Below are 12,228 nucleotides of genomic sequence, written 5' to 3'. Positions count from 1 at the left end.
AATTTCTTTCATCGATGTCTTAGTTTTACTATACAAGTCTTTCACTCCTTAATACTTATTACTAAGTATCCTATTATATTTGTAATTATATATGAGGTTGTTTTCCTAATTTCCTTTTCAGATAGTTTGCTATTAGTATGTGGAAACAGAATAATTTTTATTTGTTGATTTTGTATCCTGCAAATTTACTGAATTGGTTTATTAGTTCTATAAGTTTTTTATGGAGTCTTTGGGGGTTTTTCCATATATAAGATCATGCCATCTGCAAACAGAAACATTTTACATCTTCCTGTCTGATTTAGATGCCTTTTATTTCTTTTTCTTGCCTATTTGGTCTTGCTATGATTTCTAATACTATGCTGAATAGAAGTGATGAGAGTGGGCATCTCTGTTTTTTTCCTGATCTTTGAGTCTTAGAGGAAGAGTTTTCAGTATTTTACCATGGAGTTGGTGTAATCTGTGGATCTTTTCTTTCTTTCTTTCTTTCTTTCTTTCTTTCTTTCTTTCTTTCTTTCTTTCTTTCTTTCTTCTTTCTTTCTTTCTTTCTTTCTTTCTTCTTTTTCTTTCTTTCTCTTTCTTTTTAAAAAGATTTTATTTATTTATTTAACACAGAGAGAGAGAGAATGAGAGAGCACAAGTAGGGAAAGGGGAAGACAGAAGGAGAAGCACTGAGCAGGGAGTCCCACTGAACAGGGAGCCTGACATGGGACGCCATCCCAGGACCCTGGAATCATGACCTGAGCTGAAGGTAGATGTTTAATCGACTGAGCCACCCAGATGCCAGTCTGTGGACTTTCCTTTATTTTGTTGGAGTAATTCCTTTTTATTCCTGGCTTGTTGAGAATTTTTATTGTGAAAGGATGTTGAATTTTGTCAAATGTTTTTACTGCATCTTGAGACAACTATGTAATTTTCATCCTTTATTCTGTTAATGTGGTTTATCAAATTAATTGATTTTCATATATTGAACTATCCTTATATCCCAGAGATAAATACCACTTGGTTATGGTGATCTTTTTAATGTTGTGTGTTGCATTTGGTTTGCTAATTTTTTTTTTATGGAGGATTTTTGCATCTTCATTTATCTGGAATATTGGCCTGTAATTTTCTTTTTTGGTGCTCTTTATTTGGCTTTGACAGCAGGGTAATTTGGCTTCATGAAATGAATCTGAGGTGTTCTCTCTTCTTTAAGGATTTGAAAGAGTTTGAGAAGCATTGCTGTTGATTCTTCTTTAAGTGTTTGGTGGAATTCACCAGTGAAACCATCTGATCCTGAGCTTTTCTTTGTTGGGAGGTTTTTGATTACTGATTCAACCTCTACTCTAGTTATAAGTCCCTTCAGACTTTCTGTTTCTGTAGGACTCAGTCTTGGTGGATTGTATGTTTCTAGAAATTTATCCATTTTCTCTAGGTTATCCAGTTTGTTGGTGTATAAATATACATAGTGATCTCTTGCTTCCTTTTTATTTCTGTGTCATCAGTTGCAATGTCTCTTTATTTCTTTCCCGGGCAGTGGCTTCTACCTTACTGTGGCATTTATTGCTAAGAATTCCACCTTAGTAGTGCTTTTGCTGTATTCTATAAGTTTGGATATGTTGTCTTTTCACTTTTCATTTGTCTTCATGTATTCTCTAATTTTCTTTTTAAATTTCTTTTACCCAATGGCTGTTCAAGAGTGTGTTGTTTGTACAGCATAATGTACAAAATTGTCACATCACTACATTGTACACCTGAAGCTAATTTAACATTGTGTGTCAAATATACTTTAATAAAAAAATACCTTGTTGCTTAATTTTTACATATTTGTGAGCTTTCCAGTTTTTCTTTAGCTACTGATATCTAGTTTAGTTCCATATGGCCAGAAAAGATGTATGGTGAAACTATAATCTTCTGAAATTTGTTAAGACTTATCTTGTGACTTAACATGTGATCTATCCTGGAAGAAGATCCATGTGCACTTGAGAAAAATGGTGTTTTGCTGCTGTTGGGTGCAATGTTCTTTATAGGTCCAAGTTATAGGTAACTTTATAGGTTAGTTAAGTACTTTGTTTCTTTTTTGAGCTTCTGTTTGGATGTTCTGTCTCTTATTGGAAGTAAGGTACTGAAGTACTCTACTATTATTGAATTGATGTCTATCTCTCTTTTCAGTTTCATCACTGTTTGTTTTATATATTTAGGTGCTCTGATGTTGGGTGCATAAATATTTATAATTGTTATATCTTTCTTTTGAATTGACCCTTTTGTGAAAGTTTTTGACTTAAAGTCTATTTTGACTAATATTAATATAACCATCCCTGCTTTATTTTAGTTACCATTTGCAAGGAATATCTTTTTTCTAATAGACAGCATATAGTTGGATCTTGAAGTTCTTTATCCTTTCAGCTATTCTATGTGTTTTGTTTGGGGGAATTTAATCTATTTACATTTAAAGTAATTATTGATTAGGAAAGATTTTTATTGTCATTTTGTTATTTGTTTTCTGTTGGTCTTTTAGTTCTTTGTCTCTTTTTTCTTCTCTTGCCATCTTCCTTTATGTTTTATTGATTGTACTGATATCTATCTTTTGCACAGGACAAATAGTAGAGTCAAGATTTGGTGGGAATCACCACACTGTGTCTTTCAAGTTCTTGATAGTGGCACTAATTTCTGCAGTTCTTCTAGGAGTGTGGTATTGCTTTTGGTTTACTAAAAGCAATACCTCCATAGAGTCCATTCTAATGGATTCCACTTGGCCTTTCTCACCATAATAACCCTTATTCTACAGGTCAGGGAGCTAATGTGGGCATTATGCCAGCTGCTAAGTGTGTCTGTTCCAATTATTCATTCTGGAACTGGAGAAACAGACACAGAATGGGCTTAGGGACCCACTGACCCACTGTGTGATAGACCTTAACTAAAACTGCATTGACCTTCTGGCACCTGTTAGTCCTTACTCTGTCTTGTGGGCCACAGTGATATTTTGGGTCTCTTGGGATGAGTGTCAGTTCAAAGCCAGTATCCAATAGTCTTCTCAATGTCTGATTATTTCCTTTTCCCCCCTGTACAGGTACTCTGGTAAATGGCAATAGATTCCTTTTGGGGAAAGCTGGGAGGAAAATTAACAGTATTGCATTTCTGTAGTGTACTGTGGTTCTTTCTCAAGGGGACCTGGACTCCCCTTCATCCAAGTGCTCTGGGTCTGTAAATGGGCTCAAGCCTAAAATTGAATAGCCATGACTCTCTGTCTTATGATCCAAGTTAGACTTTTGTTCATTTGACCTAGAATTTTTCTGCTTATACAGAGCGTATAAGAATTTGGTATTTCATATCTAGGAACATCATAAGATTAGCTACCCAATGCCAAAAGTCCACACAGGTCAGGATATTCTGATTGCCACTTTCATTCTGCTGTCCATTATGGTAACTATGCCCATCCTGTGTTTGGTGGTTGAGTGCTGCCAGTCAGCTCCTGACACCTTGGATCCAATCACTCCTATTGCATTTAGGTTTCCCAATTCAGTGACTGCAGTTTCCACTGTAAATTTTTACCTACCAAGAAGAGTGATCACAGAGCTCTTCAAGGATTTTGGAGCTCCCTCACAAATTTATTTCTCATAGTTTTGGTAAAAGGTGTGTCTTCTTTTTTTTTTTTTTTAAGATTTTATTTATTTATTTATTTATTTATTTATTTATTTATTTATGAGAGAGATAGAGAGAGAGAGAGAGAGAGAGAGAGAGAGAGAGGCAGAGACACAGGCAGAGGGAGAAGCAGGCTCCACGCAGGGAGCCTGATGTGGGACTCGATCCCGGATCTCCAGCATCAAGCCCTGGGCTGAAGGCAGTGCTAAACTGCTGGGCCAACCAGGCTGCCCCTTCTTCTGGATCCTTCCAGTGTGAGTGAGTAGGTCTTAAATAAAAAATCCACACTAATATTCCAGTGTCTCTAAACCCTTGAGTCCCTTCTTATACATTAAACCATTGCAGGTTGGGCTTTTCCAGTTTGTTCACTATGGGCTACCCTTTGGTTCATGTTTTGGCCAACTAAATGAAAAAACTGTTAGAAAGCCCTAACTTTCTGAGCTACAACATTACATGCACAATCTTGGTTAGTGAACCCATATCAATAAATTCTACCTTACCCAACTTTATATTCCTTCTACCATTATCCAAAATCCTTAGTGTTTATATCCACAGATGTTCCCTGATTTTCTGTCTTGTATAAATTAGAAAATTCAGGTGTTTCTTCTGGAATGTAGTGCATCTCTTCATGGGACACATGCTGTACCTCATCTTTAGGTGTTTACTGACACTTGAATATAATTATTAGGGCTAAAAGCAAAGAGGGGTGATGGGGTGGGTCTTGAAGATACTCAACACTAGCTTGAAAGGAAACTTCCTTGGAGAGGCCATTACAGTTTCTTTAGGCAATGCAGACTGAGATGGAAAGGTCAACACTATTATGTGTGAAAAGGGTGATTGCACTGAGGGTGGGGAGACCTCTTCCACTGGCAAAGACTCATGAGAATTTAGTTTTAATGTCCCCAGTTTCATCAAAGTCTTCTCACACATCCCTGTTTCAGCCTACAGGATCCCATTCTTTTTCAATGAATGCCCTCATTTTAGTAGTAGACACTCTGAGAGGTCCGGAGTTCAACTTGGGTTGCAACTCAATACCAAAATTGTTCTTCTGCATTTGATTTTCAGCAATTTCATCTCTGCAGCTACAGAAGATCGAAGTCTCCTTTGGGACACATAAAAAAAAACTCCTTAGGTTATTCATGGAGTGCTTGAACTGGAAATTGAAACCTCTTAGCTCATCTTTTTTTTTTTTTTTTTCACTACTTTGTCCACCAACATTAGAAGTAATCAGCCAATGTCATTATATTCATTAGTTTTTAGAAAATACTCAAAAATATCATTACAGAGTTACCTAGCTTCTTGATTATTATAAGTAGTTGATTAGAATTATCTCATGCAGATGTTTGGGCTAGGTCATGCTGTGGACTATCAGTGTTCTCTTTACTATTGGAAACAGAGTCATCAGCATCTTTATCTCTAATCAGGTTAGAGAATCAATTCCAGAAATTCTGGAACCAATTCAGAAAACTCATTCTTCAAGTTCTGTTTCTTTAGAACCACTTTTTGTATCAAAATCTGTATTAGTCAGGGTTCTCTAGATAAACAGAACCAACAGCATATACATATAGAGATTTATTATGAAGAACTAGCTCACACAATTATGGAAACTAAAAAATCTCACAACCTGTTGTTTGTAAGTTGGAGACCCAGGAAAGCCAGTGGTATGCTTCTAGTCTAAGTCCAAATGCTTGAGAACCAAAGGTACAATGGTATAAATCTTAGTCTGAGGGCAGGAGAGCAATTTCCCAGCTCAGTAGGCAGTTAGGAAGGGAATGAATCCTCCCTTCCTTCACTTTTTGTTTTATGCAAGCCCTCAATGGATTAAATAATGTCTACTCACATCAGGGAAGATAATCTACTTTACTGATTACACTGATTTAAATGCTAATCTTACCTGGAAACATCCTCGTAGACACACCTAGAAATAATGTTTAATCTGGGCACTTTGCGGCCCAGTCAACTTGACATATAAAATTAGCCATCACAGTTTCTTTCCATCTTATATACTGATTATCTGTAGGAATTTCTAACTCCATTTATAATTCAATTATGAGTAGCAAGGAAGTGAAGACTTGCTAATTGTGTATCTGGAGAAATTCCAAATTCCATGAAGATTTGTTGTGATGAATCAACAGGGACTTTTTGTTATGATAAATGAGATTTCTACTTCTCCATCTCTTCCAGCTTTCCGATTGGAAGAATTCAGGGTCCGGTGTCAAGGTGATTAATATTAATGGGTAGCGATTTTTTTCGGAGTAAAATAAATAGGAAAGACAGAATCTTTTTAGTTTTCCCGAAATAATGGTGAGTAATATCATATTAATTAATATATATCTGTGAATGGTTTGGGGAGTATAGAAAATGTCCAGTGAATAATTGCTGATTAAAGAGGAGGAAAAAATAGTAGCTAATTTTTACTGATCATCTCTATGTCTGAGGGTCTTTGCCACATGTATTATACATGTTGACGTACAAAGTATCATGAAAAATATGTTCTTACTCTATGTTGCAGATGTAGGAACTAAGACTCAGAGAGATTAAACGACGTTATCAAAGGCTGCCCAGCTACTAGTATGCAGAAACTTAATCCAATTCCGGTCCTGGTTTCAAAGCCTATGTATTTTTTACTCTACCAGCATTTCCAATATAAAGTGAAGAAGATCAATGCTGAGAAGTATTCTCTGAGTAAAAATTGTGTGGCTACGTGAATTTAGAAAACTCTGGATAGAAAATTTGTTTCTTAGCAATTCCCAATATATATAATAAAGCTTCTGAGAAGTCTTGAGGAAATCAAACTAAATTGTTAGCTAAATCTAGCATTTGACTATGGACACTTTTGTTCTTTCATAATAATTCTTTGGAGAATTCATAGTCTACTGAGCTAGGCTAAGAGTCAAAATTTATGCAAGTTTTACTAGCTAAACAGGTGTTTATCAGTGGGAAAGTTGGATCACCTCTTTGGGCCTAGATTTCCTCATTTATGAAATAAAAAATTGGCTGGATGTTTCATAAGGTCCTTTTTAAGGAGAAATGATTGATGACTGATTCATTTCTAACATGAACAAAATCCATTTTGCCTTGCAGAGATCACCACCAAGGTATCTGAAATCTCCACTCAATTTCCTACGGGACACCTAAAATTCATTATATATAACATGTTCATATCTTGTCCACTATCCTATTCCCCCATCCTCCCATATTTCTTTATTTTTCTATTTTATTAAGTGGCAGTAATAGTTACTTAGTTGCTTGTCAGAAACCTTTTCCTTTGTTATCGCCACATCTGATCAGTATAGCTTGGTAATTAAATGTGTGGGCTTCAGTGTTAGACTCTAGAACTCCCAGTTCTTGTTGTAGGAAAATGAGTATGTAGCTTTAGAGATAATTAAATGCACAGTAGAAATTCAATAAATGGGTTTTTCCTATTATTCTACCTTTGAATTTCTTCTGTTCTTCCCCACTTCCCCATCCCCAGTGCTGCCACCATAATCTCAGACCTCATTATCTTACCCATATTCACTTGCAGGTAGTCACCAACCTGGGCTAACTTTCATCTAGTCTCCAGCAATTTAGCCTCTATATTCCTGACTGGGAATTCTTTTTGAATCACATATCTGTCATATTTTTCTGCCCTTGAATCTTGCACTCCAGTCAAACAACTGCTGCAGTCAAAAGTCCAAATGACTTGTAGTTTTCAGAATTAGCTGTGCTGTGTCACACTTTGGTATTTGCTTGTGCCACTTTCTAATGTTACCTGAAATGCTCCTGCCACTGCCCTTTGTTTGTCTAACACGCATCTGTTCATCTTTAAACTTAAAACATCCACAGCAACATTTCTGGTCCCAGATGAATTCCTAAGATCTTGCTATTTCTCATGAAGAGATGAAGCCTATTACTTCTCTTTTTAAATCTAGACAACACTTTCTAACATCTTCAACAAATAAAATCGATGTAGGTGATGCTGTATAGTCCCTGAGATTAGGTCTTAAGAGGCAACAGGGTTTATGCTTGGCTTTCCTTTTTTTTTTTTTTTTTTCTGGGATGTGGGTGGATACTTGCTTTTGGAGATCAGCCACCAGGCTCCAAAGAAGCCCAAAGTAGTCCATGTAGAGAAACAACATGAAGAAGTCCACATGGAGAAGAACAGGTTTCTAGCCAATAGCCAGCCTCAGTTGAGAGCCGGATTGCTCTCTCTCTCTCCCTCTCTTTCTCTCTCTTTATATATATATATTATATATATACATATAATATATATATAATGTAGAATATTAGAAATGTAGAATAGTATATATTATATATACTTTATATATTTATTTATATATATAAATTTATAATATTAGAAATGTAGAATAGTATATATATATATATATATATACTTTTTAAAGTATAAATGATTGATTTCTAACATGAACAAAATCCATTGTTTCTTGTATGGATCACCAACAAAGTATTTGAAATCTCCACTTAGTTTATATATATATATTATATATGTTATATATATATAATATATATAGAGAGAGGGAGAGAGAGATGATGTGTGTGAATGTATATATGCATGTATGTATATATGTGGAGATAAGATATATCTCCACAGAACATATCTGCGCAAAAATCTCTGTCTTCTATATTCCCTATATATGGCCACATGTAGGAAATAAGGATACTATAGTGAAAGAGATGTTCTCAATGAAGCAAGAAGAGAGGAAAGTATCCTTTTAGATAGATTTACTCATTAATGTGAAAAATCATTTACAATTTAGCATGAATTAGAAGAGAAAGCTGGAAGGAGAGAAGCCCTTGGATTTTTTCCACCTGCTCATCTAGCCAGTGAACCTCATGGACAGTTATGCATTCAAGCTTCTTTGTAATTTAAGCCTTCTCTTGCACGCTGCATATGGTGATCTGGGCTAGCCGTATGGGATGTGACTCCTGCTTCAAGAGTAATGCTGAAGTTTGTAGCACTCGCTGCCGTGGTGGGAAGCAGACTGTTGTTGAAGTGTTATTATTAATGAGGATGACTGCTGGACAGCTTGAACTAGAGGATAATTTATTCTCCGTGAACTTCTAATTGCAGTAAAATGGTTCATTCATTGCCACACTTGTCCATCTTGTTTGTTCCCGTCTTTCAGGCCCGGTTGGCTGCAGGGAAATAAGGCAGAGCTGCATAAGCTGCACGAGAAACAAAAGTCTGCATTTCTGGAGACTTGGCGGAAACTGGTTGGAGAGCTTTATCCCTCGTAAGAGAGGCTTGGGGAAAGGATGCAAACCATTCCGGCACTGGCGTTCTCACTGGGGCGATGATCATGTCATAGGAACCAAGGCACCTACTATGTGCCAGACGTTAAGCCAAACGGGAAATGACTTTCCAGATGGCCTCTCACTGCTCTCGCTTCTGAAGCTCCCACTTTCTCGCTGGCATTTCCAATAGAGAGCTCTTCCTCTTATTTTAGAATTTAGCATACCCTTTCCATTCTCTCATTTTGCCTCAAGAGATTCCATCGGGAAGATGAAAACTGCCCATGATAATGACATGTGTACTTTCTTGGTAGTATCTTCAATGTTATAGTGACTTCCTCCTGATTTTTTTGCCAGATTTCTGTCTCTCATTGATTCCACTTTTCTCCATCTTTTTATCCCTGGTAGAACGATTGCTTTACTCTTTGCATAAATGTCACTAAACGTGCTCCTGACTTGCTGCTACCATGGTGATAGACGCTTATCATGGACTCATTACTGTATAAGAGATTTGGTCACTTGTGGCTTACCAGGCTTAAGTAACAACTGGATGCCCAGTCAATAAAATGATTCAAACCTGTCTAAGATGGATGATAGATTAGGGTTTGGGTATTATTATTATTTAATAGTTAGTAAGGTCTCTGTGTGGACTGGTGACAGTTTATCACCCAGGGAAGTGATCTTGGCTGTCAAATAGCATCCATTCTACTGTTGACAATCTTAATGAGACACTCAGCCAGAGAAAGAGGGACAGAAAAAGAAAGAGGGAACAAGAGAAAGAAAAAGACAGAGAAATCAAGTCTTGCCATCACTGTTCTTGACGACCTTTGACAATTTTACACTTACTGGATAACAGGCCCGGAGAAATCCCAGGGATTTCTCTGTATGTATAGATGCTAAGGAAGTAGAGAACCTACTTGACCTCAGGCTCCCATCTTGATCTAACAATGATCGCTTTATGTGAGCAACAGATGGCTTACGTTGTGATTTAAGGACCACTGGGAAAGTAGCCATACAATAATCATTGGATAGATGTACCCATTCACTGCCACAAAGACTGAAATTCTGTCCTTCAGAGTCATGTGTTTGGCTTTAAGCAGGAGACAGTAATTATTCACAGAAGGGGCAGTTAGGGGTGTTAAGAATTGCTTGTTAAGAATCAATCTAGCCATTACTTACTGAAGAAGTCAGTTTCTTATGTGTTGGGATGGAAAAAGATGGGAATCCATTGGGCTAAAGCATTGCTGTCCCTGGAATCCCCCTGAGATTATATAAAAATCTTCTGTAGACAACAGCTGTACTGAGAAGCAGTATATAGAAAGGACTTGACCCTGGATTTTGTAGCCAGACTTCTGAGGTCTAAATTTCTACTCTGGCCATAGTGCCTGTATAATCTTTGGGAAATCATTACCTTCTCTAAGCTTCATATTTTTATCTGTAAAATGGATTAACAATTGGGCTTTGCTTTAGGGTTGTTGTGATGATTAAATGAGCTAATATACCAAACTGTTCTCTTAAAGCAGTGTCTTACCCTGAGCAAGTATTACAGGAATCTTCACGATTATTAATAATATTTTGGGGGGCAAATTTGTGTTTCTCAAATTGTTTTTCAAGGCGGTTTGGGATTGACTGTAGCACATCCAGACCATTTTGATGAAGGGAGAAGGAAAGGATGTTTTTGAGCCCAAGCCCCCCCACCCCCCAGCCCAAAGGGGTCACTCTGGGTGCATATTTTCAGGGTGGTGCTTCTGACAGCCTATAATCCATGTGAGGACAGCTCATGTCTCCACCAAAGCTGGGTGAGGAGGAAGAGATGTTAGAAAGATCCTTGTTTTTTTTGTTATCCAGGGTCTCTAACCCTGCCATAATCTTTCCTCTCATTCTTGTTTCCTTTTAGATGATGTAGAGAGCATTTTGTCTAAGCAGTTGGGGATGAGCCAGTGTTGATGACATTGTGAGTGCTGTTTGTAGAAGTTGCTAGCACCTTAGAGACAGAAAGACCAAGGTTCAAGTTCTGTCTGTGACATCTACTATTTCTGTAAGTCTTGATAAATCACTTAACATCTGAGAGCTTTAATTCCTCATTTACCAAATGGCCATGCCAAAATGTGCCTACCTCCCAGAGGGGTGGTGCTAATCAAATGTGATGATATGTGTGACAGCAACCTGTAAACTGTAAAGGGTGACATAGATGTAAGTTGTTATTATTCGTGGTTCCTTTCATTTCCCGGTTCTCTACAAGCAGACCTGCATTTTAGCAGCACCTGTGTGCTGTCATCACTTGGCTGTTGATTTTATTTGAGGGCTTTACTCATAAGCCTATAACTGGTAATTGTACCCTGGCTTCTCTTGCAGTGGAGGTGGTATATGCTCAGCACTGCACTGGTTCAGGAAACTAATTTTGAAGGTTTATGTCCATAAAACAAGGAATCCTGACAGTGTTTGGGAGGGATGATTCTCCCCTCAATTTGTGAATCACATGGTATTAATAGGAAACTTTTTGGAATCATGAGCTGTTTTTTGGTGATACTGTTACTCTGGTGGTTGATAAAACAATTTCAGAAACCAAGAGAATTAGAGGTTGGCCAGGGTGAAATGAATGCTGTAAATCAAGATTACCTGAGGGGATATGAGAGATAAGGGATTAAGTTGAGTAAAGATATAACGAGGGGAAAATATCCAAGGAGCTTGGAAAAATTTACTAAGTTGCAAGAGTAGATTTTGGAGTACTATTAAAAAAAAAATCATTCTGATGGAAACATTTTCACGAGCAAATTCATGTACTAAGATTATGGTTTGCTTAATTTTGTATACAGGCTCAATGTAGTGACATTTGGCTGCATTGGCTTGAAGTGTTACAAGAAAAAAAGGAAGAGGCAAGAGATGTCACTGTCAGTTGTGGACAGAATCAGATGGGGTCAGATCTGTGCTCTGTGGGTCACAGAAAACATTTTCAAATACCTTGCCTTTCAGGTCTCAATCATGGACAAAAATAGAGCACAGAAGACGCTTCTTCGGGAAGACTTCATTTTCCCAATCTTTCACAACTGAAAAAATGGAGCAAATGAGTGTGGGTACAGACCCTTGGCACCGAGTGCCTGGGAGGAATTGGAACAGTGCAGGGACACAGAACTTTGCCCGCCACTGAGCATATTACCCGAGAAATACAGTAGAGACCCAGCAGGCTTCTGCAAACAACACATCCCTTTAAGTTAATTGGTGTTATATAGAAGCTGAAATGCTCCGCTTATTTACAAAGCTACAGATTTATGTAAAGCAAAACCAATTACACTTAATGCCTAAACTATTCCAGGTGCTCAATGATAATGTTGCTAGGCTCTAGAGAAGAAACTGCAGTGTGAATGCATCCTGTTC

The sequence above is a fragment of the Canis lupus genome, chromosome 27 (genome assembly GCF_003254725.2).
Source record: "Canis lupus dingo isolate Sandy chromosome 27, ASM325472v2, whole genome shotgun sequence".
Lineage (NCBI taxonomy): Eukaryota > Metazoa > Chordata > Mammalia > Carnivora > Canidae > Canis > Canis lupus.
The sequence above is the reverse complement of the archived record's forward strand: the minus strand, read 5'-3'. Positions refer to the sequence as shown.